At 39.1% G+C, this 22,938-nt stretch overlaps 1 protein-coding gene and 1 non-coding gene across 7 annotated transcripts in view; both read right to left on the reverse strand.

Moving 5' to 3' along the window:
* Positions 1-22,938, reverse strand: part of Poc1b (POC1 centriolar protein B) — an 86,614-nt gene that overhangs the window by 25,054 nt on the left and 38,622 nt on the right. The window lies entirely within an intron of this gene.
* On the reverse strand, positions 8,815-8,916 carry LOC117286188. Its single transcript, XR_004517335.1, has one exon. It is a non-coding gene; the product is annotated as a U6 spliceosomal RNA (small nuclear RNA).

Raw genomic sequence — 22,938 nt, forward strand, 5'->3', positions numbered from 1 at the left:
AAATGATCTAGCAGTTCCACTCCTAAGTACATATATCCCAAACAAATGAAGGCAAAGACTAAAACAAATATTTGTACAAAAATATTCAAAGCAGCCTTGACTCACAATAGCCCAGATAAAAACAACCCAATTATCCATCAACAGATAACTGCATTATCAAAATGTGCACAAACATAATGAATATTATTCAGCAACAAAAAGAATGGAATTATGATACATATAAGAGCATGGATAAACCTTGAAAACATTACACTGAGTGAAATAAGCCAGACGCAAAAGAACAAACAATACAGTATCATGGGATAGGTAGGTAAATTCATAGAGATGGCAATTAGGGTAGAAGTTTCATGGGGCTGCAGGAAGGGGAGGTTAATGGAGAGTCACTACTTAATGGGTACAAAGTTTCTGTTTGGGATGATAATAAGGTTCTGAAAAATAGTGCTGGTGGTTATACAACACTGTCAAAGTATGCCATATACTGAGACTTTGGGATCAAAGGCACTGTTGTTCTCAATCCTCTCTGCCATTTTTTTTTTTTAAGGAAGATGAAAACTTTCAAATTTCCTTCTGTGTAGCCTTAGTAATTCACCACTTATTTAAATGTAATGAAAACAAACTCTACTATTATTATTCTCGGGAACTGAGAACTGAACCTAGAGCCTTGTACATTCTAGGCAAGTTCCTACTATTGAACTACAGCCCAGCCCCCAACCAGTGCACTTCACCCACGTTTATTTTCACATATGTAAGCCACACCTTGGTGCTCCCGTTCGGCTAATGACCCTGCTCCAGGTCTCCATTGGCTCAGTTGCTCCTACAGCCCCACCCTGTGCCTGCCGCTGTGCTAAGGGCCCGGACACCGTGTAGATAACACCAGCCCGGACACTGCCCTCCTGGGGCTCACTCTATAGCCTTCAGCTGTTTGGGAACTTAATCTGCTTTTCTCCTTCAGAGATTTATGAACTTCTACATTTTGTCATAATTTTGTTTTCTTATTTAACCAATTATATTTATCTTGGAGAGCCATCGTGGTCTTTGAGAAGCTATGCACTGTATCCCTGAATTTCCTACCTCTGGGATGTGCCTGACCATGTCAGGGCATTAACCAAAGGTCCCTGAAGGAGAATGACTTGTTAGGCTATGAAACATCTATCAAATTCCACAGCCTCAAAACAACCTATTACTATCACTTGGGAGATTTTTTTGTTTTGTTTTGTTTTGGGTATTGGGGATCAACCTCAGGACCTTGCGCTTGCGAGGTAGGTGGTGGAACCACTGAGCCAAATCCCTGACCCGCCATTACTATCACTCACCATTGTTCAATTCCACTTAGCAAAGAAAAGCCAAAACGACACTGAAAATGTCCAGAAGAAAACCTCCTGGCCATCACAGGTGAAAGAACAAGTTGCTATGAATGATTTTTGATGCCACTCATGAGACATACTCTGAAGCCTCTGTGGCCTAACTCCCACCCCTGCCCCAGCTGCAGGAACGGGGATAACAACTTTCAGCCTCAGGTGCATGGTTCCCAGCTCCGAGATGGTGACGAGGGCTGGAACAGGAGCAGTGCAGAGGTGAGCACAGAGACACCAAGGCCTCACCGGGAATCCGTCTCGGGTCAGTGTGCATTTCAGACAGCAGGCAACCACCTCACTCACCGAGGCCAACATGCAGATGCTCACGCACCACCTCCAGTGAACAGTTCTGCTCCAAGGACAAGCTCTTCTTTCCTCACTGCTCCTGCTGCCTGCACAGCCGAGTCCATCTAAGCCTCTGAATTATTTCACTTCACTGTCACCTCTTCAGAAAAGGAGTCCCGTGCCAGGCTTCTGAAGCAGGGCCTATGCTAGCACAGCACACGGATGCTTCTGTAACCGATCAGAGCCTGCATTTATGCATTTGCTGCTTGTCTGCTGTCTGTCTTCTCTGGAAGACCTTACCACGCCTGCTCTTCTTGCCACTGCACCCCCTGGAGCTAGTATCACGTCTGATATTTGGCAGGACCTTGAAAAATCTTTGAAAATGTCAACCGCTTACACACAAATTTTACTACTGTTCTCCTCGAGATGGAAACAAAATTCTCTATCAGTTGGTTCTGCTTTAGATACATATGGGGTGGCCGGGGTAGGAGGCCAGTTCCAGGCCAGCCTAGACAACTTAGTCAGACCCTGTCTCAAAATAAAAAAGGGATGGGGATACGTGGGTGTATAGCTCCGTGTTCCCTGGGTTCAATCCCCAATACCCCCCATACTCCACAACATACTGAAGTATGTACATACATTGGTACAATATTAGTATCATACTGTAATACTATCCAATTGTTCATGGGAAAAGGTTCTTACAGATAGTAAAGCAGTTACTGAATTCTGGAGGTTTATGGTCAGGTTGGCTGGTGAAGAAAGGACAGTAAGAAAATGGGGGACAGGAAAAGATTTAAGGCAATCCGAGAAATAAAAGAGCTCCGATATAGAGAGCTTTCGTAATCATTTTCTTGTTTGGGACCAGAAAACAAATACATTACACATGACATATGGCAATGAATAAAGAAATGGAATAGAATGTGTTGAGAGAAAAAAGTACCAGAATGTCATCCTGCAACATATATCTGCTTTTCTGTCTCTCCAAAGTGTTGGAATCTACGCATTAGCAGATTCTTTGCCACTAACCAACCCTGCCTTTGCATCTTGTCTGTACTGGGGAAGAAGGAGAGACAGCTTAGGAAGTTCCAATGTGTTTATTCTTATCTTTTTTTTTTTTCCTGGAACCTGGGATTGAACTTGGGACCTTGCATTTGCCAGGCAGGCACACTGCCACTGAGCTAAATCCCCGGCCCCCAGTGTGTTTATCCTTAAAATTAAATGCAAACTGATGTTTAAAAATCTAGGCTAACAAAGTCCAGCAAATGAGTCTATGTTATCTGCTGCTAGATTCGCTTTTTTAGTAAATACTTCTTGTACTAGACATTAACCACCGATAAATGTGAGTACAGTGTGATGCCTACTGTCAAGGATTCCTTGTTGTGGGGACAGAACTATGACAGGGCAGGGCCTAGCTCTCTCTCAGAGCCCGGGACAGGTCTGGCACTGCTGAATAAGCAAGAAACACAAGCAGACAAAAGACTGTTGGAGTTCAAGAAGAACAAGTGCTTTGGTAGTTCCTAAAAGGAAGAAATCATGTCGTGTCCCCCTTCCTTGTCTCACTTCTACTGCAGGTCTTGAAGAAGAGTGGGAATGGTAACACACTTGTGGATTTGCTCGGCAAGCGAGTGCTTCATGTGGCAAGCATCAGTGCCACAGCAAGGGCACATCAGATACGGCACCTTCCTTCAGAAAGCTTAAAATTCTCCAGGGAACCACTCTGCCCAAAAGCATGAGGGGATAATCACCATCCTACGTTCTCCCTTGGATGTACCCACGATCATCATCTTAAATACAGAAAATGCGGCTTCATCAAGGCACAGAGTATATCTGAGTAGCTGATAACTCCTTATCTTCATCGGTTAAAATCCCCATTTTCTATCTGAACAAATAAAATAGAGCAAAATACAGATTTGACTGACATCAGTCAGCAAACTACTCTGAAAGTCACATGCTCAAGATAAACTACTCTGAACCAGTTCTTTAAATATCATGATTGATTTCAATCCATAGACCCTCATTTGCCACAATTTTTTAAAAAATGTATTTTTAGTGAGCACATAGTGATTATACATATTTATGGGGGACATGCATACTATGTGCAATTATCAGATCACAGCAATCAACGTATCGATCTTGTGAAACGAGAATGTACTTTTTTTAATGCAAAGTGAAAATTTTGTTAGTGCCAAACACATTTCGATTAGGAAATTAGCTGGTTATCATACAATCAAGGTTCATACATCTATAGCCACAGCAATCCTATGCAACAAGAGCAAACCAGAAGGCACTACAATCCTGGATTTCAAATTCTAGTATAAAACCACAGTTATTAAAAGAAAAAAAAGCAGCATGGTACTGGCACAGAAACACACATGTTGATCAAGGGAATAGAACTGAGGATGCAGAAATAATCCCAGGTACCTTTAGCCATCAGATCTTTGACAAAGGAACCAAAAAAACATATTGGAGAAAAGGTAGACTTTAACAAGGGGTGCTGAGAAAACTGGTTATCCACAAGCAGAAGAATGAAATCTAGATACATATCTCTCACCCTGTATTAAAATAAAATAAAAATGCACCAAACATCTAGATATAAAAACATAATGGAGTATGCTGGAAGATAACATAGGTAAGTAAAACTCTTGAGGATATAGGTATAATAGGAAAGACTTTCTGAAAAGAACCCAAGTTGTGCAGGAAATAAAGCCAGCAATCACCAAATGGGACCATATGAAATTAAAAGCCTTCTGCAAAGCAAAGGAAACAACTGACAGAGTAGAGACAACGTGAAGAATGGGAACATTTTTTTTTGCCAGCTCTTCCTTGGGCAGAGAACTAACATCCAGAGTATATAAAGAATTAAAAAAAAGTTAGACATCCCAATAAAAAAGATCAAATAAAAAAATGAGCAATTGAAATAAATAGATACTCTCAAAAGAAGAAGTAAAAATGGCTAATAAGTACATAAAAAAATGTTCAGCATCCTTGCCATTAGAGAAATGCAAATTAAAACAGCACTGAGATTTCACTTTGCCCCTGAAAGGGCTATCATCGAGAACTCGAAAACAACAAATGATACCTACCAAGATTGTGAGGAGAAATGAACCTTTTATGTTGGTGGAAATGCAAACTATTACAACCGTTAGGGAAATCAGTACGAAACTTCAAAGAAAAACACCCTAAAAATAGAAGTTTTATTTGATCCACCTCTCCTCCTGTGTATCTTCGAATTACAGATATATTACAGTGCTATACTCATACACATGTTTATAGGCAGAGCAATAGACTTAACATAAGCTGGTGTTTTTCTGGGTGAGGACAACAGGGGATAAAAGGGGCAAGATTGTGGCTGTAATGATGAACCGCACAATCTAAGTTCAGCAAAAGAGACAGGCAGACACAGGGGATGGGCAGTGAGGAGGCAGAGGCTTGATGGACTGGAGGCCTCTTCTGAGGTCCATGAATCGTCCAAGTAGGAGGAAGTGGTGGCTGAACAGTAGGAGGTTTAAGCTGAGTTTACTATCAGCACAAAGGATTCAGATGGTCACTGAGTTCATCTGAGAATCCTGACAAAGAGAGGATGTTTGATTTTTCAAAAGTGACTGAACGTTGCTCTATATTTAGTTCTTTTCCTAAGGTCAAAAGTCAGTGTTGACTGGAGTAGATGGACCAACCAGGGACAGAAGAAAGAGCTACAGCGTCCCCACATGGGGTTGTCACAGGATCACTGCATAGAATTTATCCTCCAGTTCTGAAAGGTTTAGAAATTTAGTGTGTTGATTCTAAAGGAGATAACTGCATCACTTCTTTTATACATGAACAATGTATTTATTATGTATTCCAGTGAAAGAACATACCAATCTGATCAAGTCTGATTGATTTAGAAGAATTTCCAGGATAAAATCAGGGAATGTCATGTAAAATTTTATCTCCAAACTAAATTTACAGAGCCGAAAAAGTCTTATTTGTCCCTCAACAGCCATCTATTTTTTTTCTCAAACACAAATTAAAAAATGCCTTCAAGCTTTGCATATAAGGTTTTATAGAGGGTTTGATTTTTTCTTTAAAGCATATTTCCAAATTTAAAATTCCTTAAAAATTTTTTTTGTTGTTGTTATTTGAGACAGAGTCTCACTATGTGGCTTGGGTTGGCCTTGAACTCACTAAGCAGCCCAGGCTGGAGTCAAACTCTAGAGTGCTGGGTTTATAGGTATGCACACCATGCCCAGCTGAAATTTCATTTTTAGTAGAAGACTTGAAAAACATACCCCAACAGGGCTACCGATAAGAATATCCAAATGATTAATTTGGTCCCCTTGAAAAAGGCAGCTAAAGCCACAAATTTACTACTAATATTGTCTTTAATCTTTATTCTCATTTCTATAAAAACATGTTAATTCTGAAGTCATGAATAGGTAGCATACAACTAGGACAAATATACAAAAATGCCCTCCTACTTTTACTTATCATATGATTAAGAAAACCCAAGTTATTAGTTCTTGACAGGAAGATCTATCTCCTGATGTCCTTCCGTATACCAGACAAACCTTAACGATGAAAGTACTGACTATGAGTATGGAGGACAGAGAGGAACAGGCAGTGACACAGACGGAGCGCTTTTTTCTGAGTTAGTCTGGAACTAAAGTGGCTGCAGGTACGGGTTAGTTTCAATATTCTGGGCAAATATCACACCACAAAACTTCCTGTAAATTCAGAAGGGAAAATAAACAGCCATTACTTCTTTTGTCAACCTTATTATTGTACCTCAAAGGGCAATCACCGTTAGACAGTGATCCTTTTTATCTGTTTTACATAGCATTCAACAAGAGTTATTATATAGCATGTGAAATGACTAGGGCAAAAATAGTCACCCTTCACTCTGTTTGAAAAGGGTTTGTGGGACTTAGGGTTAGTGGTAGAGGGCTGGCCTAGCATGCATGAGGCCCTGGGTTTGAGCCCCAGCACTATAATAAATAAGTAAGTAAATAAATAAGAATACAAAGGTCTCTGTGTGCATGTGTGTGAGAATCTAAACTCTAATTATAAAATGACATTTTAAAAGTGATAATTTAGCTGGGCATGGTGGCGCACGTCTGTTATCCCAGCACTCAGGAGGCTGAGGCAGGAGGATCGCTGTGAGTTCCAGACCAGCCTGGGTTACATAGTGAGTTCCAGGTCAGTCTCAACTACATAGTGAGACCCTGTCTCAAAAAACAAAACAAAACAAAAAAAGTGATAATTTATATTTAAGTAGGTATTACTTCTTGGAAAAACTAGGGGTTTGACTTGGGAAGCCTTATTTGGTTTAGCTTTACATACTTCATGTCTCAAAAAATCTATCTAGGGCCAGGGAGGGATATAGCTCAGTGGTTCGCAAGTGCAAGGACCCGAATTCAATCCCTGGCACACACACACACACACACACACACACACACACAAAGCCATCTAAAGGTTCAGGGCGGTGTACACACCTGTAGTCCAGCACTCAGGAGGCTGAGGCAGGAGGATCACTGTGAGTTTGAGGCCAGCCTGGGCTACACAGTTAGTTCAGGGCCAACCTGAACTATAAGGCTCCTCCCCTGCCCCCTGCCCCTCCAAAGGAATAGAAAAGCCATCTACTCATCTTTCAAAACACTGTCCCTTTTCTAAATGCAAAACAGCAATCAAATGGAATTAACACGAGTAAGAAAGGCAACCTCACTGCCACGCTAGAGTCAGCAATCGTTGTCTTCTTATTAATAGATAACTGATTTTTCAAAAGCTCCAAGCATGCTTTTAGAAATCCAACAGAAAGGTATAAAGTAACAAAGCAGGCTTCTTCCTCTACCTTAAGAAGTAAAGCGTACCCCTCTCTGATCTATATTCTTTCCGTTCCCCCTTAACGGACACCACCATGCCGACTACAGTGTGTATCATTCCCCAAGTCATATCTCTTTACTTGTATTACATATGCAGACATTCCTAAGCAATCATATTGTTTTTGCATGTATTAGCACTTTACACAAAGTAGTATTTTTCTATTAACTGGTATTTATTTTCTATGAACCAGTACTGTTAGATTTGTCCACAGTGCTACATGTAATTTAGTTCCCTTATTTGTACCGCCAAATAGTTTTCCACTGACTACTCCCCAATTTATCTACACCTACTGTTATGTAGCAGTGACTGCCTCAGTGAGCATTCCTGGACACAAGTATGAGATTTTTCTCCACAGTGGAATAATTAAGTTTGGAGCCAGATGCTGTTCAAAATGGTAGAATCAGCTTACTTTTTACTAGCAGAAGTCTCTCTTTTAGCCACAAGGCCACCAATCCTGGATTGTTAGTAGACACACTAGATTTTGCCAAAATTATAGGCAGAAAGCCATACCTCATGGCTTTAATTTGTCTATTTCTGTGATTACTGATAACCTGAGCATATTTTATATGTATATTAAGGGATGTCTATTCATAGCCTATTTAAATCCTTTACCGACTTTTTAATTGGTCTATTTCTTCTTTTTTTAAATTTATATTTAATATTTATTCTGGATATTGGTACTTGGTTCTTTATATGTACGATACATTTCCTATTCTGTGGTTTTCTTCACTTTTACTCTGTGAGTTTTCCTGATTTCCAAAAATTATTTGTAATGCAACCAAATGTACCAAACATTTCCTTTATGAATTGAACATTTTATTTATATTAAGGAAATCCTTACCTACCAAGAATACATAATATATTCTTCTGTTTTCTTTTAGAGACTTTCAAGTATTGCTTTCACATTAAATCTTTAACCCATCTGGTAGTGATTGTGGTTAACTGACGATAACTGTATTTTTTTTCAGCTCATTGATTTCCCCAGCAGCATGTGGACAGTGCACTAGTGATTACTCATCTTCACAGAGAGACAAAGCCAAGTTTTTCACATGGTGACTATCCACACTGGTGTTTATACTTTCCATCATGAATTCTTTGTTTCTCCCTGTAATTATACCATGCTTAGACCTTAAGGAGTCTTCACTCCTCACATAATTATCTGATTATTTTTGGCCCTTTCTCTATATAACCTTTATAATTAACTTTTAAGTTTCATTACAGTCTTACTCGGCTCAAATTCAGATTGTCTCAAATTTGTAAACTTGAAAAGAAATGAAATCTTTACAGCATTGAACCTATCTACAGAGTATTTAAAAAAAATATCGACCCCTTTTTAAATTTCATGTTTATCCTAACACAGAGGTTACTCTAGAATTCTCTGTATCATTTCAATTTTAATACATGTGCTGCAAAGCACACACACGACAACCACCACCACTTTTGTATCCCAACAATGCACTGTATATGGAGAGTCAACCAAATGAACAGTTCAAACTATGTCCTTGAATAATCATCCTCACTTTATGATATATAAAATTATCACAAAGTCAGAAGTATGACTTAAGAATACATTTTTGAAAAAATATTTGCCAGGCTTCCTTATTCTGAGTTAAATGATACTATTCCTCAGCCTTTCTTACAGGTCTTATTTTTTTTGTTCCTGAAAACTTTGGAAGTGCCAAATTCAACAGAAATCAGCTATGTGTTAAAAGTCAAGAGATAAGTTTTAAAAATTATACAGAGAAAGTAAATCATGTTTTTGGTCATTTGCATAAGGGTTCAGCTTCCTTACTGTGTTTAAAACTGTGAAGAAGCAATTTTAGGGCAGGAATTCATTCATTTAACAGATACATTCAAAACCTGGCAAGCTATAGAGATTATCTTTTAAAGGACAAATATTATATTTATATATTCTATTCGTTATTCAGCATAATGTGAATATTCTAGTAGGATTAATAATAACTATGGGTTCATAGAATACCAGTAATGTTTATTCATAGCTAGGTATTAAGACTTATTCTTCTATTTATTATTCATTAAATAATTTAAAAACCAGGGAGTGAAAGCCTCCTATGTAGACTTGTATACAAAGCATGTATTATATTCATTGGTTTTAACTTGCATTTGCAAAACAATAGTCTTTTCTCATTGTGTCTAAATAGATGCAATCTGCCCCCCAACATCTCTTAATAATTCAGTTTTGCGTCTTAAGGCAATTATGAATTTTGCTTGCATCCCTATTTGTGATATCACATAATTATCTATGATATTATGTAATATGGTGGTTACATAAATGGGACACGAAACTATGCAGACTTCACTTTGTTTATGAAAATTGCATGGGGAATAGGAATGAAGACTAGAAATGGAGAGTAAGGAGACAGGAGGGGTCCCCAGTGGGTTGTCCCAGGCTGTTTTTATCCTCACTCCTCTGCATTAACTGTACGTGCTCTTTAAACCTTCCTTATCTGTGAAATGGAGATAACACTGGGCTACAGCATATGGCTGCTTTAAGACTGAAGGGGAAGTGGGAAGGGTAGCAAAAGGAAATAAAGGGAAAGCAAAAAAAACATGAGAAAATGAAAAAATGGAAATAAACTATTTGTAAATAGGAAAGGGAGGAGGGGGTGAAGGGAGGGCAGGGATAAAGGGAAAAAATGAGAACAAAGACCTGTCATGTAGAGGTGCAAGATCCCAATGATGAATGTAACTGTGCTGTATATCGAAAATATACCAGTAAACTCAATGAGGAAAAAAAAAAAGACTGAAGGTAAAGAATGAAGGGAGGGCAGGGATAAAGGAAAAAATGAGAACAAAGACCTGTCATGTAAAGGTGCAAGATCCCAATGATGAATGTAACTGCTGTATATCGAAAATATACCAGTAAACTCAATGAGGAAAAAAAAAAAGACTGAAGGTAAAGAGTCTATCTAGAGTTCGTATTACATTACCTGCCATCATCAGTATCATACAATGTCCTCTTCTTCGTCACTGAGCTCTAAACTGTATCCTCCTAGCAGGCAGAAGCCAGAGCTTAGCTTCATTCACACAGCTGACCGGTACATCTTGTGTAAGGTATGCAAGAGTCACTCATGAAATGTTTTGATTTAAAAATATTTACTATATTCCAAATAATTTCCTCTTTCCTATCCACATGTCCAGTTTCTCAATTTTAATGTTAAACTCTCTAAAGGCAAGTTGGAGTTCAATAAATAAACAAATGAGCCATACTAAATGAATTTTAACAAAGACATAAATGAATAAAGTATACGATGAATTTAAAGTAAAAATCACTGTTCAATCCCCCATTAAGAAAAAAAACAGGTCCCCACTTTTATACTACTGACTGAAAAATGTATATCATATCTTTTAAAATTAAAAAATACCCAGCAGGCAAAATTCTGATATTTAAAACTTTTGGCCCCATCATGTTAGTGCATGAAAAATGATTTACTAACAACACAGGAAACCAATCTAAAATCAAGCAATTAGATCTAGGAACTTCACTGCAAATGCCTAATCTTTTAATGAAGATTAAAGATCATATATAACTGGGCTGGGGATTTAGCTCCGTGGTTCTGCTGTCTGCCTCGCAAGCACAAGGTCCCAAGTTCAATCCCCGGTACCAAAAAGTAAATAAATAAAAAAAAATATTATATACAACTGGACATATCTCCAAAACTATGGCATAAAAGTCTCTGGAAGGAATAGCTTTTTTCTTTTCTTTTCTTTTTTCTGTTTTTTTCTGAGACAAGGTCTATGTAGTTCAGGCTGGCCTTGAATTTACTATGGAGCTCACTATTTTCCTGCCTCAGCCTCCTGAGTCCTGGGATTACAGGTGTGCACCACCACGCCCAGCTAAGAATAGCATTCTTAAATGGCTTATGAGTAGAGTAGTGTGACAAATACTTTATCATAAATAACTGAACACAAGATGTTATGGTAATACTACGCTGTTCGATAGAGATATCATATCTTACCGCCATACATTTTTGTGTATAAAAGGCTGTGGGTATTTTCCTCCCTTATTTTGCTAGTAAAAGAAATTCAGAGACCAAAAAACAATAAAAATAATGACTCTGCTTATAAAAAATACTTTTTCTTAATCACCATGGGGAAAAATAGCACTGAAAACTAACATTTAAATACTGATATAAAACTCAAAGGATACTTTCACAGATGTCATTAGTCAAGAAATACGAACTTGAAAATTATGGAATCATGACAATTTATCTTCACTCACACTTTTGCACACTTGTAAACACACACACAGATGAGTAAGCAGGAAGTTCTTAAAGTGAACTCATGATACCAGGACAACATGTTTACTGTGCACAGCTATTAAACAAAATGAGTTTTTTCTATTTCATATTTAAGTTGCAGAATTTACCAGATAACCAATATTGTTAAAATAAATGCTGTCTGATAATCCTTCCGAATGAATGAGATGCAGGTAATGCAAATGATTGATCTGTTTATCATAATCTGTACCACGTTTACTATGGAACCATGATTTAGGGTTCACTCTTTTGGACCTTGTGGCTTGATTGATCAGTTAAATATTCTCAATTCTGTATTTCTAGACTGGATGCGCCACACCCAAGCCAGGTTCCTTCCTGTTATCCGGCACCAGCTCCACACTTGGGAGCTCTCCTAGACTCTGCCCTCTCCACCTCCGTCCCTTTAGTAAACAGAACTTAGGGACTTTCTCTTCTGTAACTCCCAAGTCAGTCTCCTGTTCCTCATTCCCTACGTTCTCTCTGGATTGCTTCTTCAATTGCCTCCACGATCACCATCTCCAGTCTCACCTTCCCTTCAGCCCTTCCATTTCACTAGAGCAATTGTTCTTTTTTTGTTTTTGTTTTTTTCCTCCTAGTACTGGGGATTGAACTTAGGACCTTGCACTTGCTGGGCAGATGCGATGCCACCGAGCTATATCCCTGGCCTCTAGAGTAACTGTTCTTAAACTTGAATCCCACTTTCCCTCTCCTGGCTTGGAGGCCTCCACAGGTTTCCCTTAAATTCTCACCAGATATCTTCAAAGGACATTTACGGTATTCACAATTCATTCTCACCTCTCCACCGAGTGGCCAACAGGACATGTCCCATTCTCAGAATTCATTCCCCTCGGAAGCCTTCTTACCTTTGCACTTCCTAAACTCTATCCTGTTCCCCATATTACCAGCCAAATTCTTAAAAGGATCAGCTTATGTATGAGTGATTTCTAGGACACTTTCCGATATACTTTTCTGACCTGCACCCTAATTCTCCAGGGCTCATGCATGCACACCCACCCCCATGCAGCCACACATGCAAACACACCACACAATCTATTTAACTACTCCACTAATTACTCTCAAAGCAATTTAGGCATGTATCACTATTCCTAGACTCAGTCTCTCCTTTGTGCCCATTCTTTAATATGTTATAACAGGTACTCAACAAATGTACTAAATAAAAGAACAATTCTATTCTAGCTGACTCTTTCACTCACACCCCTTCTTTCTCCACTCCCTCTTTACCCACTTTATCCTGGTGCATATCTGCATCACACCATCATAACATCTCTTCAAAAGGTTACTAATAGTTTCTACTAAATTCACCAAACATCTTTTGATCTTTCTCTTGAGTTTCAGCCATATTTTTACCATGTCTAGAAAAGCTCCTCCTCCCTTGGCTGCCACACTGCCACAATCTCTGGTTTCCCTGTTTCTTCCCGGGCCTCCCCTGTCTCCTTTACAGGATTAAATTCTTTTATCAGATCACTTTATTGAAATTCCTCAAGGCCCAGTCCTATATCTTTACATTTTTCTGAAATTAACATACTCCTTTTAGTTGACAATGGTAGCTGTACATATTTATAGGTACAGTGTACATATCGGTGCATGTACACTATATGTGATACAGGTCAGGGTAACTTTATCTGTGAAGACAAATCATTTGTATTGCTAAACACTGTTTTCAGTTTGTACTCTCAGACAATCTCATTTAAGCCTGGTGGTTCAATTACCATATGTACAATATTCATATATTCTCATTTACACTCTAGATCTTTCCTTTTATCTCCAGATATGTGTACACTGTTTGTTGGAAATCTGCCATGTACTCTTGGATGTTTAAAAGAGACCTCAAACTCAAAAGTCCATAATGGAACTGGTAATTGAAAACTTGGCCCATTTAGGAAATCCCTACCTTAATGAATGGCACATCAATGTATAAGCTTGAAATTCAGGAATTATGCTTGACAACACCCTTTCTCCCCGTACTCATTACAGATTTTACCAATTGTATTACTAATGTGTAACCCAAATGAACTGAAATCTGCAAAGGACAAAATGGGAAAAAGGTGTGGTGCATGCCTATACTCCCAGAACTCTGGAAGGCTGAGGCAGAAGAATCACAAGTGAGATCTTTTCTCACAATTTTAAAGAGAAAAGGAGTGGGGATGTAGCTCAGCATGAAGGCCCTGGGTTCAGACCTAGTGCTGCGCACACACATGCACGCACGCACGCGCGCGCACGCACACACACACACACACACAGAGGCCTGCACGCCTGGTCTATTGCTTCCTCTGCAGGAAAGGCTCACAGGGACACCCTGCTCTACTCCATCCTCAGGCCCCAGGCCCCATACCAAGCAGGACAGCCTTTGCACAAAATGCCCTCTCTTCGAACTTCCCAGCACTCCCAGCCCTCTCTCTTCAACTCCTATTGAAGTTTAGATTAGCATTTCTCACACTTGAAGATGCAGGAATCACCTGAGGACCTTGTTAAATAAAATGAAAGATCTGACTGGTTAGGCCTAGGATGGGATTTCAGGATCTGCATTCTAGTAAGTTCCCAGGTGATGCTCTTGCAAACTCCACCACTGCAGCAGAAAGGTTTTAGATCTCAGCTGCCAAATGCACTTGGTGACTGGTCTGTGCTCCCCTATTGTCTCTTTATACCACGTAGTTGAAACTCTCCTAATTCTCCAGTCGTGGCTTCTGTTTACCACTAACCATGCATAGCTGCCCAACTCCTGCTGCAACCCAGTGCTTGGCACGCTTGTTTTTTGTAAAATGAACAATGACCACTGAACCATCGCCTGACTTAGGCTGAGTCATTTCCTTTATGGTGCTGACACCACAAGCTTCACTGCTTTGAGCCGTTCCTGTAGTAAAGCATCTCTTCTTTGGTTAGCACTCTGGGCAATTTTATCTTTTTACTGAGATCCATCCCTTTGCGGTCTGCAAGGGCCAGAAGAGGAGTTGAGCCTTTCTGCTCTCACCAGCTGGCTGGCCCTCCTCTCTCTGTGCAGACTACAGTCCTCCAAGTTCTCCTCTGCCAGGCATGTAAAAAGCAGAGGAGAAGCAGCAGATGCTACTCAGTGTGGCCAGATCCAGGTTCCCCTGCCCCTTACGTAAAGAACAGCTCAGGGGAGGATGGAGGCAGGAGGAAATTCTTTCCACGAAACAAAAAAATCATGGCTTCAATTTCCTAAATTTTATATAAAATTTATTTTTCCTTAAATTTAGGGAAAATGGACTAAAAACACTGTAGATAAAATTATGTAAGTCAGTGGACAGAACACCTAGAGCCTTTGCATGGAATAAGCCGTAGTGGGGAATGTAATAAAAGAGCTTACTTGCACAGAACACATGACAGGAAGAAGCAATGGCACTGTTGCTAAGAGAACTGCTTGGGTTAGAGTCTAAGGCAAACACTAAAAATAAGCAAAACGTATTCATTAAAATGTTCATAGTTTGGGGTATAATACAGTCCTGTCAATGTCACTTCTTTTGACTAATAAATGCATAAAACAGCTCCACCACTTAGTGGCAAAAATAAAAAGATCATAATTAAATATTAATAGTATCTTAGAGAAAACTTTGCTCACTAAAAGTTTTAAGTACATTTATGATGAGTAATAATTTATTTTGAAATTAAAACTTCTTTTCTCAATTCTGTTTGGTAAATCTGTCAATCACAATAAAGCACTTTTAGACAATCTCAGATGCTTCAACTTTCTTATGTCACTGAATTACACATCAGAGAAATTGCTTTTCCCAGGTTGAGGGACAGAGGCTATGACTCCTTGATAGATTAATGCTCAAAATGTAAAACAGCTAAGTATTTATTACAGTATAGTTCATATAACACTATATAAATTAATTCCAGAAAAAGAACAAGGTAATTTAAAAATTACCATTAAAAATACCATTAACATCTTGACTTTGCTTAGTCCTTTTATTGACTTTTATGTACTAAATTGCAGAAAAAGTAGAATTTTCTAAAAGCACAAATCTAAAAGAGTACATTTTTTAGTCAGTTTTTTCAAATTTCAACTGATTTTTGAAAGCATACAATTGTGTTTGCTTTATCTTAATGGTGGTGAACTTAATGGTCTGTTTAAAATAAGAATTACATATCATCCAGAAGATTTATTTCATTCCTATCCCTAACACGCAATTTCTGAATTCAGAATATTAGTAAAACATTGTTCTTCACTTAGAGCCAAAAGGAGTTAAAACTAGGCTGAGTGGACTGGAAGAAATAACACAGGCAAAAGTGTAAATGTACAATGCTGCCCGTTCCATTCTCTAGCAGTAAAACCTCGAGGGAAGATACTCACAAAGCTTAGCTTCTTTATCTATAAAAGCTGGAAATCATCACACAAATTGTTCATGAAATGATCAGCACAGTGGACATCACAGAGTGAGTGATCAATAAATGGCAGCCACTACCTGCACCATACTTTGTCTGACACTAAATGTCATTTACAATAAGTTTATATACATAATATCAACCTTAGAGAATGGACAAAGGAGGGTATGAGTTCATTTTATTGAACCTGAAGCTTCAGATGGAAATGTCCAAGTGAACTATAAAATTTCCTTGAAAGTCGCACCTATGACAACAAAGTATAACACATCCTATAGAGACCCGGATTACACGGTCAGTAAAGAGATGTGATCTGAGTTGAGAAGCTGTGAACACCAAGCCCAGAGCTCTGAAACTACGCCAATTATGAGCTGAGGAATAATAACAGCAAGAGAGAGAAAGATTGGAAGACGTACCCCAGATTGTGCAAATGGTTCATGCTTGTCAAATAGTTCATGCTTGTTCAAACAAAAATGCCAAAACTGTAGAAGGCTTGGGCATGCTTTTAAGTCTTTCTCACAAGATTTCTAACCCAGTAAGCTGAAGATATTTATTAAGAGCTCTGTTTAAAAGTCAATGGAGGCTGGGGATTTAGCTCAGTGGTTCCACTGCCTGCTTCGAAAGAGCAAGGACCCAGTACCCCCCCCAAAAAAAAGGTCAATGGAAATTAGGATGCACTGCATAAAAAAATCACTCTAACCAAATCTGCTGTAAATATTCTCATCTGCTTCACATAGGAAACTGTACCGGCACCCACAAGAACTAACAGCAATAACACCACCAAAGGAAACTGCACACACAATTTCTGCCACAAAGAGCATCCTCTTTTAAAAATGAACAAACAAAAAAGAAAAAAATAGTCCTGGGCAGGGGTGAGGACCTAGCAATAGAAGAACAGTAACATCAAAGCCTAATAAGAGAGCTTAACCTATCACTCTGACTCAAATAAAGATATGAGAGCTCAAACAATGCTCAGAGCAGGCAGCTACACCCCCCCGACCCGGAGCTGGGCTTGAACAGTCTGTAAGGAGCATACCAGGCCGCATACCTTTGGGACAATCAGTAAGAGACAGTGCCTCTTAAACATAGTTCTTTTTGTGGCGATTGTGCCCCTAAGTCAAGGATCTGTGCTCACCAAAGTATGGAACTTAGCAAGTGGGAAGAGGTAAAATGCAAGATATCAATGTAGCCACCACAATTAATGATTAAAGCTCTACCAACAGTTTCCCAACAGACTCTTACTCTGGAGTCCTCAACACTCACCCTTTTCGTCTTTGCTTTTTCAACCAGAGACAGGGATATCAGGCCTCTGTGATCACTACACTGAAACCAGGATTCAGAGTGACAGGGCGTGTGATATGGGTCTCTGAACTCTGGGGAGCTGGGCCTAGTTTAGTCCAGTCTAGGCCTCGCTTTGTGGCTCACTTCCTGATTTTGTGACCCTGGACAAGTAGTGGAACCTCTCCAAGACTAAGTTGTGGAATGAGAATATATGTGCATGCGTAAATAAGGAGTTAAAATGCTAAACAGTACCTTAAAAAAACTGGTTATTTTTATGGGAACCACAGGAATGTAATGAGAGTGCTCCTAAAGCTGATTCAGGGAAGGTCTAAAATACTTAGCTGTACTGCTGCATTCCTAGATGAGCAACTCAAGGTGGTGAATGGCAATTCTCCTCCAATTTTAAGTCTCATGGAAAACCAATCCACACTTCAAGGGGAGTTTGGGGGGACCAAGTGAAATCAATGTGAAGTTCATATAGATAAAGGGTAAGAATACCCCCAAAAATTTTGAAGGAAAAAAAACTTCACTGTATTTTAAGAAATATTCTATAGTTAACAAAGCATAAGAATAAATAAGAACAAAACAAGAAAGGGCTAGGGATGTAAGCTCAGAGGCACAGTGCCTGCCTGGCAAGTGCAAGGTCCTGAGTTAGATCCCTGGTACCCCCGCAAACGAAAGAAAACATTAACAAGAAGAGAAAAATCTCTGAAGAGAATGTAATATTTAATGAATTACAATCAAAGAGGAAATAAACAATATGAATTCAGAGCACATTGCTAAATATAACTTTGTACTCAAAACTATGTTAATATACTTGGAATTTAAGACTTTATTGTTAAAAAATAAAACCTTAAAAATAGCTAATGACATATTGGGTTTGCGGAGGGATTTTCTTTGCATAGAATCCAAACAAATCATAAAATAAAAACAATAGTTTTCAAATAATGAAGTGAACCCTATCACTGATCAGAAATAAAATTCAAGGGGACAGCACGTGGGAGGGAGGCAGAGGCAGAAAGGTCACTATGAGTTTGAGGCCAGCTGGTCTACACAGTGAATTCAAGGTCAGCCTGAACTACATAGCAAGACCCTGTCTAAAAACAAAACAAACAAACACCTAAAACACAACAAAAATTCAAGGGGAAATGACAAGGAAAATATTTTTGTAACATATGGCAAAGGGCTTTTGAATTAAAATGGCTTAAACAAACAAAATAATAGGACAAGGAGAAAAGTTTCTAAATCACTAAAAAGAAAAAGAAATTAACAGCCAGCCATGGTGACACACACCTATCATCTCAGCAATCTGGGAGGTTGAAGGTGGGATGACTGAAAGCTGAAGCCCAGCATGGACCTAGGCGATTTAGTGAGACCCTGTCTCTAAATAAAAAGGGTTGGGAATGCAGTCAGGGGGAAGGGCCTGGGTTCAATATTGAGTGGGGGAGAAATTAGTTTGATATTTCTTGCTTATAAAACTTAACATGTTTAAAATATTGTGATTAAAAATAAATATACCTAATACAATTTAAGTATAGAAAATAGGAACTCTATATATTAGTGGGAATCAATATTGGTATGTATATTCTAGAGTGAAAATTTGTTTACAAATTTTTTTTTTTTAAAAAAAGAGTTCTTATCCTTAAACCCAGTATCTCTTGTATAGAATGTGTCCCTTGGTTCCAGATCCATTTTTCAGAACTCTGTTGTGGTCCAGAGATTGGGGCTCTACTAACTATGGTTTTCGGTATTTTTTTTTCCCCAAAAACTGTAAGCCCGTTTATTTTGGCAAATGTCACCCTTTGGTGGTGGATCTTCCCCAACACATGGGGCAAAGGCACAGGGTGGCTGTCCTTGGAGTTTTTCACCACCTCCGCAGTGGACTACGGGAGGGAGGGTGTGTGTGTCTTGCTTTGACCGTGACAATCCCATCTAGAATCAAGGGGAGAATTTTCCCTATCTGAGCTATCTTTTCTTACCCTGGATATTTCTTTATTCCCATCACTTTCAGCTTCTTAATCACAACTCCAAATCTGGACAATATCCATCATTTTCCTCATAAGAAGCTTTCCCTGCAGACCTGCTGAGAAGCTGCCTATCCCAGAACTGTTTCCTCTTGTCAGTTGACTCTGTCAGGCTCTGACAATGGAAGGCAGGAGGCAGACTAAAGGCCGGGGTGTGTGCTGTCTGTGTGCTGTACCCACCAGGCTCTTTCCAGCAGCAGCTCCTGAGGCCTGGTATTTCAGTGCAAGAGAGCCGGCCAGTGGCCCTGGCACATCAGGGACTCTGACCCTTGAGGGAAGACAAGGCCTTGGATGCCAGGCATTCTAGTGCAGCCTCTAATCCCAGCACTCAGGAGGCTGAAGCAGGAGGATTGTGTGAGTTTGAGGCCAGCCTGGGCTACATAGTGAGATCTCTTCTCAAAAAAAAAGACAAGAAATCCTTACAAGGAATTCTGTTGAATGTATACACACATTTCCTTCATTTACAAAATTAGAATCATATTGCTTGTTATGTATTTTTATATATATGCAAATTTTTCTTATGATACAGAAAAGCATAATTTTTGTTTTAAAAAACTTTTTGTTCTGAAATCATTTCAAACTTAGAAAGAAGTTGCAAGAATAAAAGGGTCTCATATAGCCCTCACCTGGAGTGACCAATTTTGCCGCTTCTGCCATTTATCCATGCATCTAAGAAAGTTGTTTTTTTCTGACTCTTTTGAGAGAAGCTGCAGGCACCACTCCCCTTTATCTCAATTACTACAGTGGATGTGCCCAAAGGATAAGACCATTTTCCTATGTACTATGAAAACCAAGACATATAATTAATATCTAAAATTCAGTATACATTCAACATTTCCCAGTTGTTTTAATAATGTTCTATACAGCAAATTTCCACTGGGCTGGGATCAAATGCACAGTCACATTGTATTTATTTATTATTAAACATAAATGACTACTGAATATTCTACCTGTTCATTTACTGTACTCGTATTTAACTAATAGCTTATTCAGAGACATTTGGCATATGTTCCTTTTTGTTGTTTTTTAAAGTGCCAGGGCTGGGGATTTACCTCAGTGGTTCTGCTGTCTGCCTTGAAAATGAAAGGACCTGAGTTCGATCCCCAGTACCCTGCCCAAAAAATACTACCTACTTGAACAGAAATCTTTATGTGTATATTTTATATTTCTTTAGAATGATTTACCATGGAACATTCAAGATCCAGCAGGAAAGCTAAAATGACAGCAATTATTTTAACAGAGAGAATTTACTACAGGGAATCGCTGGAAGTGTTTTACAAGTCTGGGAGAGTTAAAGGGAGGACTCAAGTGGAGTGCACTGAGGTAAGAAGTGATCCTAGATTCCTGAAACAACTATATACCTCACTAGGTCTAGAAAGAAAAGGAAAGGGGTTGGATGATTAGAAACTAGACTCTTAGCTGGGTGGGCATGGTGGCTCATGGTTGTAATCCCAGCACTCCGGAGGCTGAGGCAGGAGGATCGCTGTGAGTTCCAGACCAGCCTGGGATACACAGTGAGTTCCAGGTCAGTCTCAACTACATAGTGAGACCCTGTCTCAAAACACCAAAAGTTCCAGGTCAGTCTCAACTACATAGTGAGACCCTGTCTCAAAACACCAAAACCAACCAACCAAACAAACAAAAAACAACTAGACTCTTGGAGGGCTGTTGCTGAGTTGAATGGTTTGTTCATAAGGAGAAAAGAGGAATGAATGTTCATTAAAAAGACATTCTGAAAAAGAGGAGGAAATGCTTCGCATTCCTTTTCTATCTCCTCTTCAACTTAAAATAAACAAATAGCTCTTATGTGCTTTAGCAAAATACTCCAAATAAATATGGGAGAAGTGAAAGAATTTTGTCACCATAAACACTGTAGTGATTTGGAAAACAGTTTAAAAAGTGCATGTGCTATAAAATCTCAGTTTTAGAATGACCGTCACTACCTCAAGCAAAAAGAAAAACATAATACTGTAGGAATTAGGAAAAGCCAGTTATTCAAATTATCTTCAAGCACTGGTCAATTATAAAAGTTGACTCAAGTCAATCTGAAATTTAACTGAAGGGGTTGATGAGTTAAGAGCAACACTACACAGTTTTACCTGTGCTTGAGGAAGTATAGCCTTGTACACAGAACAAGTCCTCTACTAGTATCTCACTGCCTCAGAAAGTAAAAGCAAGGAAATGGAAAGGGACAGAACTAGGCAAGAACCTGCACTGGACCTTAACAGCTAGTTACCAAGATTATGAGGTTTACATGCTCTCCAAAATCCTGAGATATTTTACATACCTTGACTTCAAAAAGCAAAGAGTTTAGCAGACTCGCTGACTACTTCCACCCAATAATGCACTGTCAAGGGTCTTGAGAAAGGGGCAGGGCCAATTAGCTTTACTCTCTAAGCAGCGCCAAATAACTCAGAAGCACACAGGTAGAGATACAGAGGCCAGCTGAAAGCTAAATTCACCGCTCTCCCTGACTCTCCAACAGCCGCCCGAATGGCATTTAGCTCCCAGTGAACTGTCCTCCTCAGGAGGAACATCTTCCAGCTGACAGTCCAGGAGACAGCGCCGTGCAGAGTACTACTGCCCCAGTGATTTCCTGTGTGAAAAGCTCACTGCTGTTCTCGCATTCCTCAGGGCGCACGCGTTTCTTCTCATCCCAGAGGATGTTGCTCTTCCGCAGGAAGAGGAAGGAACCAGTTATTAGTGGACGTGTGGGCTGAGAGCTGCTGCGCATTTGCAGCACGCCTGTCTCAGCTGTGGGAACTGGGGTTGCAGCTCGGTTTCCCTGGCCCTGGCTATCAGGATGCCTGTGGCAGTTAGGGGTCACAGTTTAGACACACAGTATCTCAGGAAACTGGGGATATAATACTTGGAACTTCAACACCTCCAGTTCCCAGAAATGTGCTAATTTTCTAAAGGAAACCCTAAAAAGTATACACTCTGTTGGGCTCCCGAATAGCGTGTTTTATAAAATCTTTTTTTTCCCCATGAACACATGTTGTATGAAACATTGAAGTCTTAAAAATCATGTCAATCAGCAGGAACAAGGACCAATTTCACTGCATAAATTATTATTAAACTAGGACAATTTATAAATATTTAATTAGCATAAAGTTTTTGGTAAATTCATTAAGCTCTCCTTCCCTGTGACTTTGAAACCCAAAGGGAAAGAAACTCAAATTAGTCAAATTTTCCGTATATCTTGATCAAATACTTGGGACTTTGTTATTTCTGCGATTTTTATTAAGGAGAAATTAAAAAAAAATCTCTGACTTACTCTATTATAATCTCTTTTTCAAAGGACACCAACTTGGTGAATTTTATAGGTCTCTCTCCAGACCTCTGTCTTTAAACAAAGGTGCTATGTTCCTTTAAGACTAAACGTTTTAGTAGTTAAGTTTGTATTTTTTTCACATTCTTGAAGCCCATAAAAAAAAAAGCCTCAAAATCACAACTGTTACTAATCTGTATAACCTATGGGTCATAAAATGC

This window comes from Fukomys damarensis, unplaced genomic scaffold (assembly GCF_012274545.1).
Source record: "Fukomys damarensis isolate Sample0158 unplaced genomic scaffold, DMR_v1.0_HiC HiC_scaffold_15, whole genome shotgun sequence".
Taxonomy (NCBI): Eukaryota; Metazoa; Chordata; class Mammalia; order Rodentia; family Bathyergidae; genus Fukomys; species Fukomys damarensis.